The following is a 19,738-nucleotide window of genomic DNA, read 5'->3' as shown; positions in this document are numbered from 1 at the left end:
TCAGAACAACCTTGCTCTTTCTGTCTGTTTCACTCACTGAGGTGTCGGAGTGAACACTCCCCTTCACTCTATTCTCAGACAAACACTAGTATTAACTGTTTGCTACTGATTTGTGGAGTGGAAGATGCCATTTCTGGGGGATTGTTCCCAAGCTGCAGTACTTTGTGTTCAAACATCTCCCAGCTTCCTTGGTGAAAAATAACACCAGGTTTCTTTGCAATATACATAAAAGAAGGAGTTTTTCACCCCAGATAGAACTTGAACCCACAATTTCTGGTTTAGGAAGCCAATGCCTTATCCATTAGGCCACTGGGGCTCTGAAGAGCAGTAGAAAGAGGGATGGAAATTCCCTCTCATAATTGCACATTCCTCATATTCATTCAGAATCCAAAAACCCCATTTAATCGCCTTACAGAAATGTCTGCATCCCCTGGCAGCGAGGCAACTGGGCAGGTCGCTGACAGAGCTGAGCACCACCTTTCTGCCAGCCATCTTTAGAGAAGAACCCCACCCTAGAGTCACCCCTCCCTCCTTCAGCACCTCCACGGCTGTAGCTCTGAGTGGCAGTAGGATGATTAGGGGGCGAATCCTGGGCTGGAAGGGGGGTAAGGTCGGCCTGTAAGGAGTAACCAGGTGGGGCAGACCCAGGGGGAGGCTGTAGGCTGCTGGTTGGTTGTTGGGATCCGAGCTCTAGATCGAAGCTGCACAGTGACCTGACACCCAGGGTTATAAGGCCGACATAGTGACCCCCTTACTGGCCTCGGTGACCCTCAAACCCTTGTTACTAAGGGCATTGAGGAGTCTCTGTCCATTAATAACTTCTGGGAGCTCCCCAGCAGGCTGCGGGCATCAGCCGCCTCCTGACACACAGGTTGGAGCTGTGCCAGCTGCCCCCTCACTTGCAGGCCCAATGTAAGAAGAAGGAGGCCTGGTGCTGACAGAAGAGGGTTTTGATTAATCAATCTCTGTGTTATGGGCACAGAAGGGGGAGTTTATGCTCCCCCAGGGATGCCACTGAAGGCTCCTCGTGGGCTCCTCAAGGTCTGCTGGGAGCTGTGATGTCCCCCTTTTGCCACCTCAAAGGCTCCCTCTTGGACACAGTGGGGTCACCTGCTGGCTGGAAGAGTGTGGGGGCCACGCCACAAAAGCCTGTCTCTAAGCAGCCATGTCAGGGACTCGGGCTTAATCCAAGTGCAAAATCTTCAGTTGTGTATGTTTCGCTCCTTGGAGCTATACGGATTTTCGCTCCTGCCCAAGCGGCAAGGGAGAAGCGGAGGAGACACGCCGGCTCAAAGACGCCTCCCTCCCACTTCCCCATACGCTGTGCAAAGCTCTTGGCCTGCCTCATGCCTCGTCAGGAAAGCACGGCCATGCGGCCCAAGCCTGAGTCACGTCCGCAGCCTGGCCCGCCCCGCCCCGGCTGACAGCGCGCAGAGCCACGCGAGTCAATGGCAGGTCGAGTCGGGAGCCTCGGCTCTTTCCCCTGACAGCCACACACACAGCGCTGCCTAGCGCCCCCAGAGCCTCCCTCGTGTTCTCCCACAGCAGCCGCCTGCTGGTGTGGGTGGGAAAAGGGGACCAGGAAGCACTGCAGCCTCATTCCGGGACAGGAGGCCCTCACCACGCCCAGGCCTGCCTCTTGCCTTCAGCCCAGGCAGCCAGAGGTGCCGGGGAGCTCCCTGGCAGGCCGCCGCTTCGCCTCAGCCACCTCTTGCCTCATGGCCTAGGCTCTTGGGGCTCTGCTGGTCACCGGCTCGCTTGAAGGCCCAGAGGGAAAAGAAACAAGCGCACGCGTAGCAGAGGATGGTTTCGATCCATCGACCTCTGGGTTATGGGCCCAGCACGCTCCCGCTGCGCCACTCTGCTGCTTCTTTACACCCTCCCCCGGCCACCTAGCCGCCACTCTCCGGATTAGTGCCTTACGCGCTCTCGCTCTGGCAGAGAGATGTGCAGGCTGTCACTGAACTGAAGGAAGGAGATCACTTTTTGACAGGTTACGCCGCCTCTTAAAGGTGTTTGTCTGGATGGCAGCCCTGGTTCCCAGGTGTCTCCTGAGGGAAGAAAGTTTCTGTGCAAAATATTAAAACTTTTAACAGAGAGGAGGGAAAGGCCATGGCCACATGATGGGGCCAGTATGTACCTCAACATGGTTCTTCTATGTGGGATGACTCTGAACACTGACTGATCTCCACTCCCTTGGATTTGAAGAGATGTCTAGTTGTGCATTTGGGAACCTATAAGGCTGAAGCAATGTTATGGATGGTGACACTAGGATTGAAGGGTTTTTTAATGTTGCAGAAATTGTTAAAAACACTGAGCTTAAACTGGAACTGCCTGTTATTAAAGGCTGGTTTCCCCACGTCAGTTCCATAAGCTCTGCTAGAAACACCCTGGGTTCTCTTCTGCCTCTGTGGGAACTAAAGGGAATCGTCCCCTGCTGCCCTTGGCTCCAGGCTGGTTTTTCTGGGGAGGGGAAGTGGAATTGATTTGTTTGCTGTTGAGAAGGGAGCCAGGCCAGTTCTCAGGGAACGAGAACTCCCAGCATCTTCCCAGCCCAGCCCAGGCTGCTGCCCTGTCCCAGCCTCTGTTCCCCTGGGGGCCCTGCGTGTTTGACTCTAGAGCAGGCCGGGAGCAGCAGCTGAGGCAGAGGACAGCCTGGGCTGGGCAGATAAGAAGAAGTTTAGCAAGCAAAAAAGGTAAAATGGCAGTGGAGTATTACCCTGGACTCGACGGCATTTCTCCATTGGTCTGTCTGCTTGGGGGCTGGGACAATAACACGTCCTGCTGCATTCGTTATTTCAAAGGGCGGTTTAGGATTTTCATTCTCACACATGGTGCACAAAGCAGGACTCAACCTTTGCCGTAAACTAAAGGAGCTGCCCACAGATTCTGGCAGCCACAATGAGCATTTGGGTGAGAGCTCAGACCTGCCCCTGTCCCAGAGGGAGACAGGGGTCATCTGTGTGGGGACTGGACCACTCACCTATCAGCTCTTAACTCCCAAACTTTCAGTAACTCTGTTATCAGTGCCTGTGAGTGTTATTTAAACTATAAGAAAAACCACACTGGGCCAGACCAAAGGCCCGTCTAGCTCTGAATCTTGTCTTCTGACAGTAGCCAATAGCAGGTGCCTCAACAACCCGTCAACAAGGCACCACTGGGAGTTGAACCCAGGATCTCCTGTTTACAAAACAGATGCTTTAGCCAGCTAAGCCATGGTGCCTGTGGGTGGCTAAAATACAGTGTCTGCCCACACCTGACTCCCTGCCATCCCCACCAGGGCCTGACAAGCTTTGCTTGTGTTTGGATTCTTCAAAGCAGAGGAGCAGGTGACATTTCCCTTACAAGTTGTGTGTGAGTGAATCTTTGGCCAGGTCTGCACTACAAAGTTGTTTCAGCAGAATTATATTGCTCTGGTGTGTGAAAAACACACAACGTTCCCTCGGTCGGCAGCTTGTGGCTGGTGCACACACTGCAATGCCACGTCTGGCGACAAAACTGCCCTGTTTTGCTGACAGACTAAAACGACTTTGATGAGAGGTCTAGAGCTTTTTGCAGCAAACTTAAAGTGACAGAGTAGACGCTGCTGTTCATTATATCACCATAACTGGCCTCCTCCAGTATCCCACAATGCCCTCCGTGAACTCGCCTGCCCTGCATTCCTGCTACAGAGCCATGGGCCCCTCCCCTTTCATCGCTCTGGGAAGTTCTGACAGCTGAGCCTGCTGCTCTGCTCCGGCAGCCAGGAGCAAATCACTGCCGTGGATGCTGCTCTCTCCCGCCCTGCGAACACAGAGCAGGCGGCGGGAGCTTCCTTACAGTGTAGGGGGCCACTGGCATCCGAACTGTGACACGCCCAGGACATCCCTTCCTTCGAGGAGGCTCTTACCTTCTAAACAGGGACGGCTGTTTTCTAGTAAAATCAGGAAAAGGGAAGGAGAAAACTCGAAAGAGGTTCCTCCTGGCGCTCACGTCCGTGAACCCGAATACTCTCTCTGTCCTCAAAGAGAGACCTGGAGAAGGAGACTTGCTGAAGCAAAGCCACAGGGGTCTCTGAGGTTTCCCTGGCCCCTCGCCCCTGTCCTGCCTGGCTGATGTCAGCATCTCTCTGTGAGGTCACCACCTCCCCACCACCTTTGACCAATAGTCTGAGGTCCTGCAAAAGGCCTTTGTGATGTCACTGCCACACCCCTCCCTTGCTGTGCTAATGTCCTGCCCCTGCCCAGGCACTTTGGAGGTTTGAGCTACTCCCTGTGGGTCACCCCACTCAAGGAGCATTCGTTCTAGGCAGCAAGCCGGCTAGACAGGAAAACATCAGATGCTGCTCCCAATGCTACACTCAGTTTTTCAGAAATTAGTCGACCTTATGGCCAGAAGAGACCATTAGAGCATCTAATCTGACCCCCTGCATATCACAGGCCTCCTGTATGACACAAGAGCTACTTTTGGAGCAAACACATTCCAGAAAGGCATCTAGTTTTCATTTAATGACATCAGGAGATGGAGAATCCACCATTTTCCTTGGTAGCTTGTTCCTGTGGTGAATCATCCTCGCTCTTGAATTTTTTTGCCTTTTTGTAATATGAATTTGTCTCTTTTCACCTTCCAGCCATTGGGTCTTGTTATGCCTTTCTCTGCTAGATTCAAGAACCCTTTAATACCCAATATTTTCTCTCCATTAAGGCCCTTCAACGCTTCAATGAAGTCACCTTTCAATCTTCTTTTGATAAGCTGAACAGGTTGAGCTCGTTCAGTAGCTCCCTAGAAGGCATTTTTCTCCAGCCCTCAGAACATTTGGTGGCTCTTTGTTGCCCCAGCTCCAATTTCACAACATCTTTTTCAAATGAGGACACCAAAACTGGAGGCTATTCCAGTATCAGTCTCACTGATGCCGTGTCACCTCCTGTGACGTTATTGACATAATCTGTAACTGTATAGATCACCGTTGCGACCACTGTTCTATATTTGCAGCCAATATGGTAGAAAGGTTGTCGTGTAAGGGGTCTATGGAGAGGTTCTGATTGGCTGATTATAATTATGGAACAATGGGATAGAGAAACCTGCATCACTGAAAGTACAGCCATGAAGAAACCACACATCAGCCTTGCCTAGCTGGCAAGAATCAAACCTCTACAGAAAAACCCCTATGGTGTCAGCCCAGCTCCCTAAGCCCTCATCACACCCACTTAACACAGGGGCCTTTCTGCACTATGGCTCTGTTCTCACTGAAGGGTCATTTCCAATGGTTTGCTCAGACCAGCTTCCCCAGCACACTCACTGCTGTGCAGCTCTGTACGTGTGGCCATGGCTGAGCAGCAAGAATTCCTGCCCATTTCCCTACTGGCTGGAGCATGGCTAGAGTGTGTCTGTGGTTAATGATGTTGCTGTAGATTGTTCATTTCCTGCCTTGGCAATTCAGACAGTCCCTTTTCCCAATGTATCGCCAGCACCTCTGTGATTCCAATAGCAGGGCAGGTTTTCTCTGGGCACTGAGATTTTTCAGGGAGTTGGTGGCTCCTTTCTTTCCTCACCCTGGAGTAAACTCAGCGTTTTATTCCATCCTTGATGACTCATGGAATAACAACAGCAGCATGAAAAGGAGAGGGAATATCTCACTGCCGGGGGGGAGGAGGGGAAGGTGGACATGTCCCCTCTGTTTGACCATTGCCATTGCAGGAGAGAAGGGTTCATTGGAATCGAATGCCCTGGCTCAGACAAGAGACACAGGGAGGTTTTGCTGTTCGTGGATCCATGCAAAGGAAATTGTGTCTCTGTGTGAAAATGGGGAGGGAAATGAAACACCCACATGGTGGTGCCTAAGGCAGAAGGGACCCCTATAGGATTAGAACAGGACACGTTCTCAAGCAGCATGTTTCTTACTTTGCCCATCTGTCAATTTTGATTATTATCGATGGAAATATTTTGCCATTGGGTTGTGTGTTTCCACAGAAATTGACATTTACCAACAAACACGTAATTCTTCCAAGCCTGGCTAGTCTGCCCTGGGTGAGTTTAGAGGGACACATTCCCTCTTCCCACTCCCGATGCCAGGCCTGGACTCTCCATGCTGCCCACTTCCCACACTGCTGGGATCCTTCCCTGATCTCCCCTCAGAGCTCTGCCCCCCACTCCCACTTCTGGGATCCCCTCCCAACACTGTCTAATGCCCTGTTTCCAGGATCCCTCTCCATTCCCTTCCTCCCCTCTGAGCAAAAACTCTGCATTATTCCCACACTGGGGGGAGGGATAGCTCAGTGGTTTGAGCATTGGCCTGCTAAACCCAGGGTTGTGAGTTCAATCTTTGAGGAGGCCACTTAGGGATCTGGGGCAAAAATTGGTCCTGCTAGTGAAGGCAGGGGGCTGGACTAGATGACCTTTCAAGGTCCCTTCCAGTTCTAGGAGATTGGTATATCTCCAATTATTACCTTATTATTACCTTTTAACCCAGGCTGTCTGGGTGAAAACCAGGAATCCTGACCACTAGACCCTATGGGACTGGGGGTAAGTCTTCACTACCCGCCGTATCGGCAGGTAGCAAATCGATTTCTCGGGGATCGATATATCGCGTCTCATCTAGACGTGATATATCGATCCCCGAACGCACTCCTGTCGACTCCGTAACTCCACCAACCCGAACGGCGGTAGCGGAGTCGACATGGGGAGCCGCGGACATCGATCCCGCGCTGTGAGGATGGTAGGTAAATCGATATAAGATACTTCGACTTCAGCTACGTTATTCACGTAGCTGAAGTTGCGTATCTTAGATCGATTTTCCCCCGTAGTGTAGACCTGCCCTGGGATTGTGATGTTTGTCTGTTAAAACCCTCATAAGAGCAGCAGCGCCACCCAGTGGGGGTTGCACACAGGGCTGCATTAACCCTTCAGGTGCTGAGGTTTTCCCTCTCTCCATTCCCAGCGCCTGTGATCAGGAAACAGACATCAGGGCTCCCAGGTGCTTCACAGACCATGACTGAGATCGGGACCCCATATTGCGCTAGGTGCTTTACAAACCCTGGCCAACACTGGGACACCCAGGGGGTTCCCCTCAATTTCTCTGAGCCTCTGCTGCCCATCTTCTTCTGACTCCCTCTAGATCACCCTCCCCCCTCGCAAAAAACCCACCTTTCCAAACAGTCCTTCTTTCCCTGCCCCCTAATTCTGCTTTCACACCCTGGGACCATCTCCTCTCTTTGTCTCTCCCACCCCCCCAGGTAAAGCAGAGATGGAGGCAACTTCAGCCACTGGAGACAGCCCCAGCGAGCGCTGCAGCCGCCCCGGGGCGGGGTTGTGTTTGCAGACACAGGAAGGGAGCAGCTGGGAGCTGGGGGTGCTGGGAAGAAGGAAGCAGTAGCAGAAGGACGGGGCAGCTCCTGGAGGCGGGGCTCTGGCACAGCCCAGGGGTGGGGCAGCTCTTGGGGGCGGGGCTCTGGGACAGCCTGGGGGCGGGGCATCTCATGGGGGCGGGGCTCTGGCACAGCCCGGGGGTGGGGCATCTCCTGAGGGCGGGGCTCTGGCACAGCCCGGGGGCGGGGCAGCTCCTGGGGGCGGGGCTCTGGCACATTGTGACGCAGGAGCCCGGGCTCAGCAGCTGCTCCCTGGTGGCCACGTGCTGCCAGCAGCGCTGGAGCCGCCCGAGCCGGAGCGGAGCCGCTGTTCTCCGCTGCAGCCAGGAGCTGCCCCCGGCCCCGCGGGGATCCAGGTGGGGACAGAGCCTGGGGCCCGGGGGTTCCCCCTTGTGTGGCTGGCGGGGGCGGGGAGAAGCCGGAGCTGCAGGCGGGGGAGGGGCAGTGGGGCAGGCGGGGGTTGAACGGTCTCTGGGCAGCCGGGAAAGTCCAAGGGGAGAGTGTGTGTGAGTCGGGGGGGGGGGGAGATACCTGCCTCCTTCTCCTGTCTGTGCCACTTCCCTCCCCAGTACTGGTAACAAGTCTCTCTGGTTCTCCCCCTCTTCTCTCCCCTCACCACACAGGACTATCAAACCCAAGGAGATTCCCTCTTTTTTCCTAAAATTATTGACTCTCTAGGCTCTTATTTTTCCCGATTTTCTCCATAATTCTCAAATGTCAATTTAAATTCTCCTCATATTTGCGGGGTTTCCCCCCACCCCCACCCATTTCATCTGCAGCAATTTGTCCTTGTTGGGGTGGGAAATTGTTGCCCTGATTCATTCCCCAAAAGGGATGGGGGTTCCTGGGTGCTGTTTGGGGGAGCCCTGAGACACAGCTCCCTGTGGGGTGGAGATGGGGTGGCCGTTCTCTGCCAGCCACAGGGCATGGCTGGGGCACCGGTGGGGAAGGAGGAACCAGTGTCCCCTATGGAGCCTGCCCAGCCCCTTTGGTTCTGCTCCTTTCTAGCATTTTGATCAGAGACTTTATTACTGTGGAGGCTGAAAAACGTCTGTGGATTTAGCCCTGGCAGGAGGGGTCAGGTCTACACTGTAATAAAGAGATCGAGCATGTTCCCAGCATGGCAAAGTCTAGGTTGTCTGTCTGCAGGGAAAGGGCCTGGGGGAATTGTGATGCGAAATGAACTAAAGCCAGTTCTGAAACCTCCACAACTGCCCTTCTCACCCTGCCAGGCTGCAGAATGACGCTCACGTCTCGCTCCGGTTCATCCCATCCTCCCGTGGGACAGGGAAGGGAAATGGCTGCAGAGGAGCCCGTTCAGGTAGGGATTATTGGGGGTTATTGGTGGGTTCCTGCTGGAGGGAGAGTGACAGCAGATACACAGGAGGTGGGAGGCTTGGGCAGTCTGGTTGAGAGGTTGGAGCGGGGCAGGAAATTCACAGGGTGGAGAATGGGAGGAAGCCAGGGTGTAGCAAACCTGTTGGGATCTGGGTAATATGTGGCTTCCATTCTAGGAACAGACCCATGAGGTTAGAAGGTAGAAATGCTCTGATTTGTGGAAGAGCAAAGAACACACCTAGGTGGGGCTAGGTAAAGGGAGCAGAATCCCAGGGCTGGAGCCTCACCCGACTAACCAGCGGCTGCTGTGAGATGTAGAGGGGCACCCACCATTGAGGCTTAATCAGGGGTTCTCAACCGTTCTCTTTCTGAGGCCCCTCAACATGTTATAAACCCCCCCCTGCCCTGCATATGCCTGGTTTTCTGCACAGAAAAGCCAGGGCTGGTGTTAGGGGGTAGCAAACAGGGGTATTGCCTTGGGCCCCATGTGACAGGGACCCCCACAGAGCTAATTGTGCAAGCTTTGGCTTCAGCCCCTGGTGGCAGGGCTCATGGCCCCAGGCAGGGAGGTTTGGGCTTTCTGCCCTGGGCCCAAGCGAGTCTAACACTGGCCCTGCTTGGAGGAGCCCCTGAAACCAGCTCGCAGCCCCCCAGAAGTCCAGGGACCCCTGCCTGAGAACCACGGCCTTAGGGGATATGCCCCTCCCCCATGCCCAGCTCCAGGGCTGGCCTTAGAGAAAATGGCGCCTTGGGCAAACTTGTATTTTGGTGCCCCCCATCACCCCTGGCCCTCACGGGCTCCCCACCATCACGTCCAGGCCCCGGTGCCTCCCTCTATTGCTTAATTTGTATTGAAAGAGGTGCCAGAGCTCAGCCATGGCACAAATTAAGCACTGGCAGGGCGGCCTGATAGCGGCAGGTGCTGGCCGAGCGCCCAGCTCTGAAGGCCGTGCCACCGCCAGCAGCAGCGCAGAAGTGAGGGTGGCCTGGTGTGTGGTGTATTGTGCAGCCTTTTATTTAAAGTGCAGTTTGTAATGTGGTATTACACCGCCGCGGGGTCGGCTCTGGTGGCGACAGTTTCAAGCTTAACAGAGTGAAAGTCGCCTCTGCTACTTGCTTCAAATGCACAGTCTCTAGGAACACACACAGACCAAGGGTAGTGACCACACAGACATTCACAGGTACAAGGTCTAGTCAGTTTTACAAGTTTTATTGAAGTTACAGTTAAGGTTATGAATACCCAAGGCATATAGACATTCTATGAAGACCTGTGCAAAAGTTACAACTCTAGTTCTACTCACATCCTGTTCAATAGTATTAGGGTCTGAGGTGTCTCTCATGGATTGATCATCAGTAGAGGGATGGTTCCTGCTGGAATTTCCCATAGGGAGCTCAATTTTCCTGCTCTGGGCACCCCCTTTTTATAATGAGATTCTGATTATACCTCATTAGCATTGACACACAACCTGTATCCTGTGGTTAAGGCACATTTGGAAACAGAGGTGCCTTTACAAAAATTTTTTTATTTAAAATTAATCTTCCTGCTAATTGTTCACCCTGTTACCACTTGGTACCTCTTTTCCCATAATCTTAATACAGCCACATATTAAATTTAAAAGTAAATTTAGAACAATCAGGAGACAATACAGCAAGATATTCCCTATCCCAAGCCTTGAGGTATCAGGTCTGGAGCTTTAATGCAGGTATCAGAAACACAAGGTTGATACTTTTTACCCCATCTTTAGTAGAGATAAATAAAAATAAATAAAATCTGCTTACTTTCTCTAAGAGACACGCTCCATGTTACTGCCATTATCTCCTCTATTTTAGTCAATTGTTTTTCATTCCACTGAAAACATATTTACTTAGTTTACATAGGGGATTAAAGTTTTTTTCTCTTTTTTACGAATGGGAATTTATTTCTCTAGTTATTTTGGCATTTGTGTTAACTGGTCACTATCATGTAGGTGACTCACTAACATTTCACTCCATCATTGCTATTAGTATCATACTTGGAACTGTATTTATTTTCATAGACATGTTAAGTTACTTTACAGACAGATTTAAAAATACAATCTGAAGATAAGTGATCTTCATCTGCACAGTGTCTAAAGTTTTGAGTTTAGCTAATTTTTTTTTAAACGAGAGCTGCTAAGGTAAGTACATGCAAAATGTAGAGTCTGTTATTTGACTGTACCATTTTAAATAATGAATGACAAAGCACAATACGGTAATAACAGTAATAATGATAATTACTCCAGCCAGGACAGGTGAGGCATTTTAGAACTCATTACTCAAAGAATTGAATTTAAGCATAAGACAGAAATAAAATTTTGAAATGCACAGACCAGTTAGAAAGCTAAAATACCAGCACTGTCATCCTGACCGAATGTGAAAGAATAAAATTACAGAGACTATGTGCACTTTGCGCATTTTGACAGGAAGTAAAAAGAAGTAATAACAGTAATTGAAGTGTCTATTGTGGGGTGAGTGTGGGGGGGGGTGGCGGGGGTGAGACACACCCACTGTCACTCCCAGCCCAGCGGCACTCACTAGTCCGAAGGCTCGTGCACACGGCAGCAGGGGCCAGCAGCTCCCACTCCTGACCCAGAGGCAGCAGCACAGACTCTTGTCCCCCCCACCTCAGCTCAGCAGAGACTGGGCAGAGGCAGGAGGGTGGGGCCACCCTGACATCAGCAAACACCCCCCCCCCGCACAGCACAGGAGGCTCCTGGGAGCAGCTTGGCTGGGGGCAGCTCCCAGTGGGGGAGGGGGCAGGGCTGCAGGAACAGGTGCAGGGGCAGACAGCTGAAGAGAAGTGGGGAGAGGAGAGACAGGACACCCCTGCTGGAGGAACCCCCTCAGCAAGGCCCCCCTGGAATGTCACCTAGTCCATTCCCCACTGAGTCTGGTCCTGTCCTGCTCTTCACAATGAGAACAGCGTTGGGCTCTCTGCCAGTGAGCTCTCCCTGCGCCCTGCTAGGGGCTCCATCTCCTGTATCGGTCTGTGGCTAGTAGGGGGTGATGGATCTGCTGGGAGAGACAAGGGGCTCTCGCTTCGTCCCCTCACCCTGGTGTTTCCTGGATGCTCTGAGCAGGGTGGGGGTGGGGTTGTGAGTGGTGCAGTAGATACTGAGTGTTGGACTCTCACTCTTTCAGGGGCCAGTGACCTTTGAGGAGGTGGCTGTGTATTTCTCCAGGGAAGAGTGGGCTCTGCTGGACTCTGCTCAGAGAGCCCTGCACAGGGATGTCATGCAGGAGAACTATGAGACGGTGGTCTTGCTGGGTGAGGAGTCCTGTCCCCTCGGTTATTAGAAGCTGTGGGGGCTCTAAAAAACCTGAGCAGTGATAACTTTATACCTTTAATTGTCATACAAGTTTTGACAAGTTTCCTTGCCCTCCTTTTTTTTGCCTTATCTCCCACCCACTAAAATAATTTTTGGACATTTGCCTTTTTGGTGCCAACAGTCATTTTAAAATTGCATTGAATGTATCCTTATAGGATACCTTAATAACTACATTAATAACTGTAGCTTTCATGCCGTTACCTCATTTTAGGAGGAAAATATGCCTCCTGTCGAATTCTAAATTGAGTTAATAGGTGTATGACTCATGCATGGCTTGTGTGACAGTCAGGTGAGCTCCTCTTTTGATAGGAGAGCGTACAATGTTGCCATTCAGGACCCCACGGGTGAAGGGAGAACAGAGCTGTGGGAGGGGAGGAGAAGGGGGGAGTAGATAATTCTGGGGTGCCAGGACATGGGGAGGGGGTGTGCAGGGTTAGAGCTAAGAAGCAGCAGGGAGGGAGGAGGTTGTGAGAGACGAGGAGGGAACACAGGAAGTTCCCAAGGTGCCGGGAGGTGGTGCCGGCTGAGAGTAATGGGAAGAAGCGGAGGGGAGTGTGGAGGAAGGGCACCCAGGAAGTGGGCTGGGTGGGTCAGTGGGAGGGAGGAGAGGTTTGGGGATCCAGAGCTCTGGGGGATCCCAGACCTTTAACCCCGAATCCCTACCCAAGCCTTGTTGCTTCAGAGCCTCCACTCCAGTTTTCTTTCTGTTCAGTTTCACTTCATTATACATCCCCCCCCCAATATTATTATTATTAATTATTATAACTCTTGACCTCCCTCTCCCACTCATTACCCCCCTCCCCATATGACCTCCCCATCTCTATGCACAGTGACCCCACCCTCCGACCCTGAGTCCTTGCTGCATCCTCCCTCCCACACCAGGGCCACTTCCCTGGCACCAATGGGCACTTGGCTGATGATGTCACAGGGCGGTGGTGTAGCCTGTACAGTTTTTACACTTATAAGATTACAGGTTGGGGCACAACTTGCCCTTGTACAAGGCTACTCAGAGTTAATTGAGAAGATGGAATTTGGTGAAACACACAGAAACATGATTTAATCCAGACAATTATAACTGAAATCATAGGCAAGGATCAATACGCATAATGATTAAACTAAGGTAAGTACAGTAAAGAGGATTTTGCACTGTGCATACTTACAAGATACGGACACCATTGGAAAGAAAGATCGACGGGCAAGGGAGCCCATCAGAAGGGAGCCCTGCTTCAGTTTACACTGTCTCAGGGACCCGACAAAATGAAAACCTGGTAACTAGGAGAGGTATTTTATCCACTTCCTTATGGTAATAGGATGGCTATATACCATATCTGCTCCTTTTCTCTGATTACAAGAATGTCAATAGCTGCCCCAACCCATACGTGGCCTTTGGGAAGTCCATAAGCATCAAGCATTAATACTCATGATTTACATCACTTATTAATTAATAATTCCAATCTATGAATGTGGTGCAACCTAATTGCTAAAGCCCACCCCAAACTTCCTTCTTTTCGGAAGAATTAAGGGCTGTTGCTCCTGAATTTTAGTGTTTAATTCCCCAGCCTTCTCCACACACTGGGGAGTTTAATTCTCCCTCCCATTACACCTGAGTCACTAGATTTCCTAATTCCCCAAAATGTGCTTTTGCGATGCCACAGTTCTGGGGTAGCGAAGCCTTTGACCTGCCTCCAGGGTCTGCTCAAGCAATGGCCTCTCAGGTATCAGGCCTCTAGCCAGCCCCTCTCTATGGGTGGGGACCCACATGCCTCTCCTGTTTGACCAGGGTGTGAGGATTGCAGCTTGTCCTCCACTGTGTTCACTGGACTAACCTCCAGTTCCCGTGCTTTGCTTTCTCTCCAAGGGCTGTGAGCAGTGTGTGTGTGTGATAGAGGCGGGAATTTTGGTGATGCCAATACACACCTCAGTTTCCCTCTGTGGTTGGTATTGCCATGATTATAAAGAGGAGGAGACATGAGGTTTTTTGTCACGGAGCTGTCACGGGGTGATATGAATGGGTCATTAAGGACAGGCTGGGACCAACCTACATCAATGGAATACCCGACAGAGACAAGGGAATAATTGTCCCCTGTCCATGGGAGGATCTCAGCTTTGCTGAGTGAAGCATACATGGACTCATGATGTGCTTGGGAGCAGGAAGAACTGGGTTTGCAGATGCAGGGAGCTCTACCGGAGCGAAGACAAATGGACAGGCTCAGTGAAAGGAAACCAAACTGTTTTCTACAGCAGCCTGGCTCAAGGGCATTGCCCAGTATGGACTATATCGTCGTATTTGCTTCTCTTTGCTAATATAAAGACTATCAGTGCTGTATTTCAGTTGACTAATGAACCCTGCTATGTTTTAAAAGTCTGCCCAGTGTCACAGCACAAACTTGCTCTGTGCGTTGAATGAGGAACAGTCTCTGAACAGGAGTGTAGTTCGGCTGGACCTGCTGGCAGAGCTCACCGGTTGAAATAGGAGTGTTGAAGCCAGAGGCTCAGTCTCAGATGCTGAAGCTACATGGTCTGTCCTTGTGGAAGAGCCAAGGACAGGCCATGTAGCCCTTGGGGGTCTAGTGCACTCAAGGGGCACCTCCCAAGGACAGTTTAAAAGCCAGGGCATTGCACAGATCCTGTGGATCCATGACAGTGTCAGTGTGCCTTATGGGGAAAAGATACAAAGCAAGAAAAGCATCAAAATGTATATTTACCATCAGTCCTCTTGGGAATCCCCGATCATTCCAAAGTGTATTAAAAACCTTCTTTAAAAGCTTACGTCTGGGTTATCAGGTCATGGCAGTTTGTAGCCCAAAAAGGCCCTTCTCAGTCAGCTCAAACTCAACTGTTTCTCCCCAAAAAGTCTGTCATCTTCAGTCTCCCGAAAGAGGTAAAATCAGTCACTGCCCCTTTCTGTGCTGGGCAAAGCTTCAGAAGATGGAGTTCTGCATAACCAGCCTTGAGATCCAGCCTTAGTGACACCAGATTGCACAGGAAACCCATCCCCCCATCCCTCAGCCTCCCCGGTATCATCTGGCCCATCTCAGCACCACAGTCTGTGAAGTATTCATGCTTTCAAGGGCTGGCTCAAAGATACAGATAACAGTCATAAGTAGGGCCAGTGTTTGCTGGCAGCGAAAACAGAGTAATTGCCAAGCATGAGCAATATATAATCCTTTACAGCCGGAAAGTGCATTGGGGGAGGGGACATGAGCAATATATAATCCTTTATGCCAGCTGTGGGGGGGAGGTGAGGCCCAGACACTGGGCATTGAGAGCCTAGAGCCGGCTGTGTGCTGGGGAGATGGGACATGAACCAGCTGTGTGCAGGGGAGAGGTGCTGTGGATGCCGTCTGCGCTGCAGCACAATGAGGGTGCCCAGCGTCCCACTGCCAAGTGCCCCGTCTCCCAAGGGGAAGCTCCAGTGTTTTTTCTGAGCCCAGACTTGTATGAGGAGGGAAGAAATTGGCAGCAAGTCTCAAAAGCAGCCAACCCCCAGCCTCTGCCCCGTGCCCTGGGGAGGAGTCAGGGGTCTCCAGGTAGAAATGTGGGGTTTGTGACCCTGCATCCCCAACCACCTTCTGTTCAGCTATTCTGGATACGAAGGGTGATTCCAGAAATGAAGAGTAATTTCAGGGGGAAATGCAGTAATAGCAGCAATTTCCGGAAAACACTGGCCCTAGTCATAACATTAAATACAATAGTCTCAAGTTCTATACCTGTGTTCATCAGATCTATCCCTCTGCCTTCACATAGTTCACTCTGCTGGTGGGTTCCACCTCTTCCCTCATCTGTGTCTGTCTTGTCTAGTTAGACTGTAAATTCTTCAGGGCATGGGCCATCTTCTATTCTGGGTTTGTGCTGTGCCTAGCACAACAGGGGCCCATGGTTCATTGGCTCTTAGGCACTAAGGTCATGAATATGAGTTATAATAATAAATCTTCTGCCACTTTGAGCCAAGGAAGCCGACCTTGGGGTGTTACGTCTTAAAAATGAGCTGGGGTTAAAAAGATGGAATATTCCTTGTGACAAGTATCCCACAAATTCCATGGACCTTCCTTGTTTTCTTTCCCTTCCCAGGGTTTCCAGTTTCCAAACCTGATGTGATCTCGCAGCTGGAATGAGGGGAACAGCCGTGGGTCTCAGACCTCTATGGCTCTGAAAAAAAGTGCTCCCGAGAGCTGTCTGCACAGGTGAGGAATTGGGTGAACCAACTCAAAAACTGTCTGTGAATACAGGAAACATTTGGGATGCCCTACAAAGACTCTCCAAGTTGTAAGTGCTCCAAGTTCAGAACTGTTCCCTGCAGATGTGACCTCCAGACTCACAGCTCTGCTGGTGCTGCTCACTCACGACCCGCAGCCCCCTGCGCTCCCTCCAGCTCTGATGGTGCTCCTCACTCCCAACCCGCAGCCCCTGCCATCCCAGTCCTGACCTCCAGACTCACAACTCTCCTGGTGCCCCTCACTCCTGACCCGCAGCCCCTGCTATCACAGTCCTGACCTCCAGACTCACAGCTCTGACGGTGCCCCTCACTCCCAACCCGCAGCCCCTGCTATCCCAGTCCTGACCTCCAGACTCACAGCTCTGCTGGTGCCCCTCACTCCTGACCTGCAGCCCCCTGCGCTCCCTCCAGCTCTGCTGGTGCCCCTCACTCCCGACCCACAGCCCCCTGGACTCCCTGCTGAGTTCCTCAGTCACTGTGCTGCCAGTCCCCCTCACTGCCGACCCACAGTCCCTGCTATCCCAGTCCTAACCTCCAGACTCACAGCTCTGCTGGTGCCCCTCACTCCCGACCCGCAGCCCCTGCCATCCCAGTCCTGACCTCCAGACTCACAGCTCTGCTGGTGCCCCTCACTCCGGACCCGCAGCCCCCTGCGCTACCTCCAGCTCTGACGGTGCCCCTCACTCCCGACCCGCAGCCCCCTGCACTCCCTCCAGCTCTGCTGGTGCCCCTCACTCCCGACCCGCAGCCCCCTGCACTCCCTCCAGCTCTGCTGGTGCCCCTCACTCCCGACCCGCAGCCCCCTGGACTCCCTGCTGAGATCCTCAGTCACTGTGCTGCCGGTGCCCCTCATTCCCGACCCGCAGCCCCTGCCATCCCAGTCCTGACCTCCAGACTCACAGCTCTGCTGGTGCCCCTCACTCCCGACCCGCAGCCCCCTGTGCTCCCTCCAGTTCTAACGGTGCCCCTCACTCCCGACCCGCAGCCCCTGCCATCCCAGTCCTGACCTCCAGACTCACAGCTCTGCTGGTGCCCCTCACTCCCGACCCGCAGCCCCCTGCACTCCCTCCAGCTCTGCTGGTGCCCCTCACTCCCGACCCGCAGCCCCTGCTATCCCAGCCCTGACCTCCAGATTCACAGTTCCGCTGGTGCCCCTCACTCCTGACCCACAGCCCCCTAGGCTCCCCGCTGAGCTTCCTAGTCACTGCGATGCCGGTGCCCCTCACTCCCGACCCGCAGCCCCCTGCGCTCCCTCCAGCTCTGACGGTGCCCCTCAGTCCTGTCCCGCAGCCCCTGCTATCCCAGTCCTGACCTCCAGACTCACAGCTCTGCTGGTGCCCCTCACTCCCGACCTGTAGCCCCCTGGGTTCCCCCCAGCTCTAGTGGTGCCCCTCACTCCCGACCCGCAGCCCCTGCTATCCCAGTCCTGACCTCCATACTCACAGTTCTGCTGGTGCCCCTCACTCCCGACCCGCAGCCCCCTGCGCTCCCTCCAGCTCTGACGGTGCCCCTCAGTCCTGTCCCGCAGCCCCTGCTATCCCAGTGCTGACCTCCAGACTCACAGCTCTGCTGGTGCCCCTCACTCCCGACCTGTAGCCCCCTGGGTTCCCCCCAGCTCTAGTGGTGCCCCTCACTCCCGACCCGCATCCCCTGCTATCCCAGTCCTGACCTCCATACTCACAGTTCTGCTGGTGCCCCTCACTCCCGACCCACAGCCCCCTGAGCTCACCCCAGCTCTAGCGGTGCCCCTCACTCCTGACCCACAGCCCTCTGGGCTTCCCCCAGCTCTACCAGTGCCCCTCACTCCCGACCCGCAGCCCCTGCTATCCCATTCCTGACCTCCTGTGACGTTATGAGTGTAATATATTTCATTGAAAGGTGACAGGGCCAGAAAGAGTTAATTAACTCACCTCACCCACTGACCTGACCCATGGGTGAACCTTGAGGGCTGGTTAGGAAGATCTGTAAATGAATAGAGCTTTGAAATGCAAGTCTGCATTGTTAGAGGTAGAAGGGGAGATGTTTGCTCAGGTCTTGTGATGTAAGCAAACAAGTCTTGTCTATTGCTGTAGTTTTAATTCAAAGATCAAAAAAGGAATATTAACATTTATGATGATACTTGAGTGAAATAGTATTATTGTCTCTGTGTCTCTTTGAAGGTTGTGCTAACCTGGATCTGAACTGTTTAATGGGTAAATTACCCTGTGCTAATTGCCAGGATGTTTGGGAGAAAGAGTTAAGCCTATTGTTTTCTCAGGCTGAAAGGCTGCTGGAAATATATAAGAACCCTGGGACATGATCCTGCTTCATCTCAGATCTGCTTTCGGTTTCAAGAGAGGGAACTCTTAAACCATAAGGATTGAGATCCCGAGTCACTGACTGGAGTCATCCTGAATATGGATATTGTACTGTAACCTCTGGACTATTTCTAAAAGGACTTTTGGCAACTACAAGCTCACCTCTGCTATGCATCTGAACCTCAATATTTGAATTCAAGTCTGTCTGTATATTGATCTTTTAACGAACACTCTCCCTCTCTCTTTTCTTTTTTTAAATTTTAGCTTAGTTAATAAGAATTGGCTGTAGCGTGTATTTTGGGTAAGATCTAAGTTATAATTGAACCTGGGTAGGTGGCTGATCCTTTGGGATTGGAAGAACCTTTTCTTTGATATGATGAGATCAGATTTTCAGTAATCATCATCATATCTGACAGGTGTGTCTGGATGGAGGCCTGAGGCTGGGCACTTTAAGGGAACTGTGTTGTTTGGACTTCTGAGTAACCAGTGAGGAAATACAGAAGCTGTTTTGTGCTGGTTGGTAAATCTAAGTATTAGAATAACCACCAGCATTTGGGGTTTGTCTGCCCCCTTTTGTTTGCATTCACCCTGATTGAGTGACCTCAGCTGGCTCCCACGGGCAGCACCGTCACACTGCTCCTTTCTAGTCACACTTTCTACACATCTAACATTAGTGTATAATGTAATACAGATCTATCCCAACACCTGCAGGAGGTCCTCTGGTAAGGCGGATTCGGCGGCATGCCTGTGGGAGGTCCTCTGGTAACGCGGATTCAGCAGCATGCCTGCGGGAGGTCTGCCAATCCTGTGCCTTCGGCGTAACCACCACCGAATTGCCGCTGAAGCCGCAGGACTGGCGGAGCTCCCGCAGGCATGCCACCTAATCCGCATCACCAGGGGACCTCCTGCAGGCAGCCTGACTGCCACCCTCACAGCGACCAGCAGGCCACCCTCCGCAGCTTGCTGCACTGGTGCCTGGAGCCACCCCTGTCCCTGACCCAGGGCAGAGGATATTGAAGCTGAACATCCAGAGCTTGCAAGATAAAGAAGCAGGGGGTGAGGCCTGGTGGTGTTGGCAGAATGGGAAAGCATCAGAGGGTTCTATGGCAACCAGGGGGATTGGTGGGAGTCGGTGAGGGAGGAGTTGGCGGCTTTGTTCCGGGGGCTGGGGAAACACCACAACATTAAAGAAACCAA

General features: G+C 52.4%; 1 long non-coding RNA gene and 2 other non-coding genes across 3 annotated transcripts; 1 reads left to right on the top strand and 2 right to left on the bottom strand.

The window, feature by feature from the left end:
* Window positions 1-1,794: 1,794 nt before the first annotated feature.
* Window positions 1,795-1,866, bottom strand: TRNAM-CAU. The gene has a single exon. It is a non-coding gene; the product is annotated as a tRNA-Met (tRNA).
* A 1,283-nt stretch (window positions 1,867-3,149) lies between these two features.
* Window positions 3,150-3,223, bottom strand: TRNAT-UGU. The gene has a single exon. It is a non-coding gene; the product is annotated as a tRNA-Thr (tRNA).
* A 5,221-nt stretch (window positions 3,224-8,444) lies between these two features.
* On the top strand, window positions 8,445-18,726 carry LOC123354906. The gene is made up of 3 exons (XR_006574954.1): window positions 8,445-8,664; window positions 16,100-16,212; window positions 18,502-18,726. It is a non-coding gene; the product is annotated as an uncharacterized LOC123354906 (long non-coding RNA).
* Window positions 18,727-19,738: the final 1,012 nt, after the last annotated feature.

Source organism: Mauremys mutica, chromosome 22 (genome assembly GCF_020497125.1).
Source record: "Mauremys mutica isolate MM-2020 ecotype Southern chromosome 22, ASM2049712v1, whole genome shotgun sequence".
NCBI classification, from domain to species: Eukaryota; Metazoa; Chordata; order Testudines; family Geoemydidae; genus Mauremys; species Mauremys mutica.
This window is presented reverse-complemented; position numbering and strand designations above follow the sequence as displayed.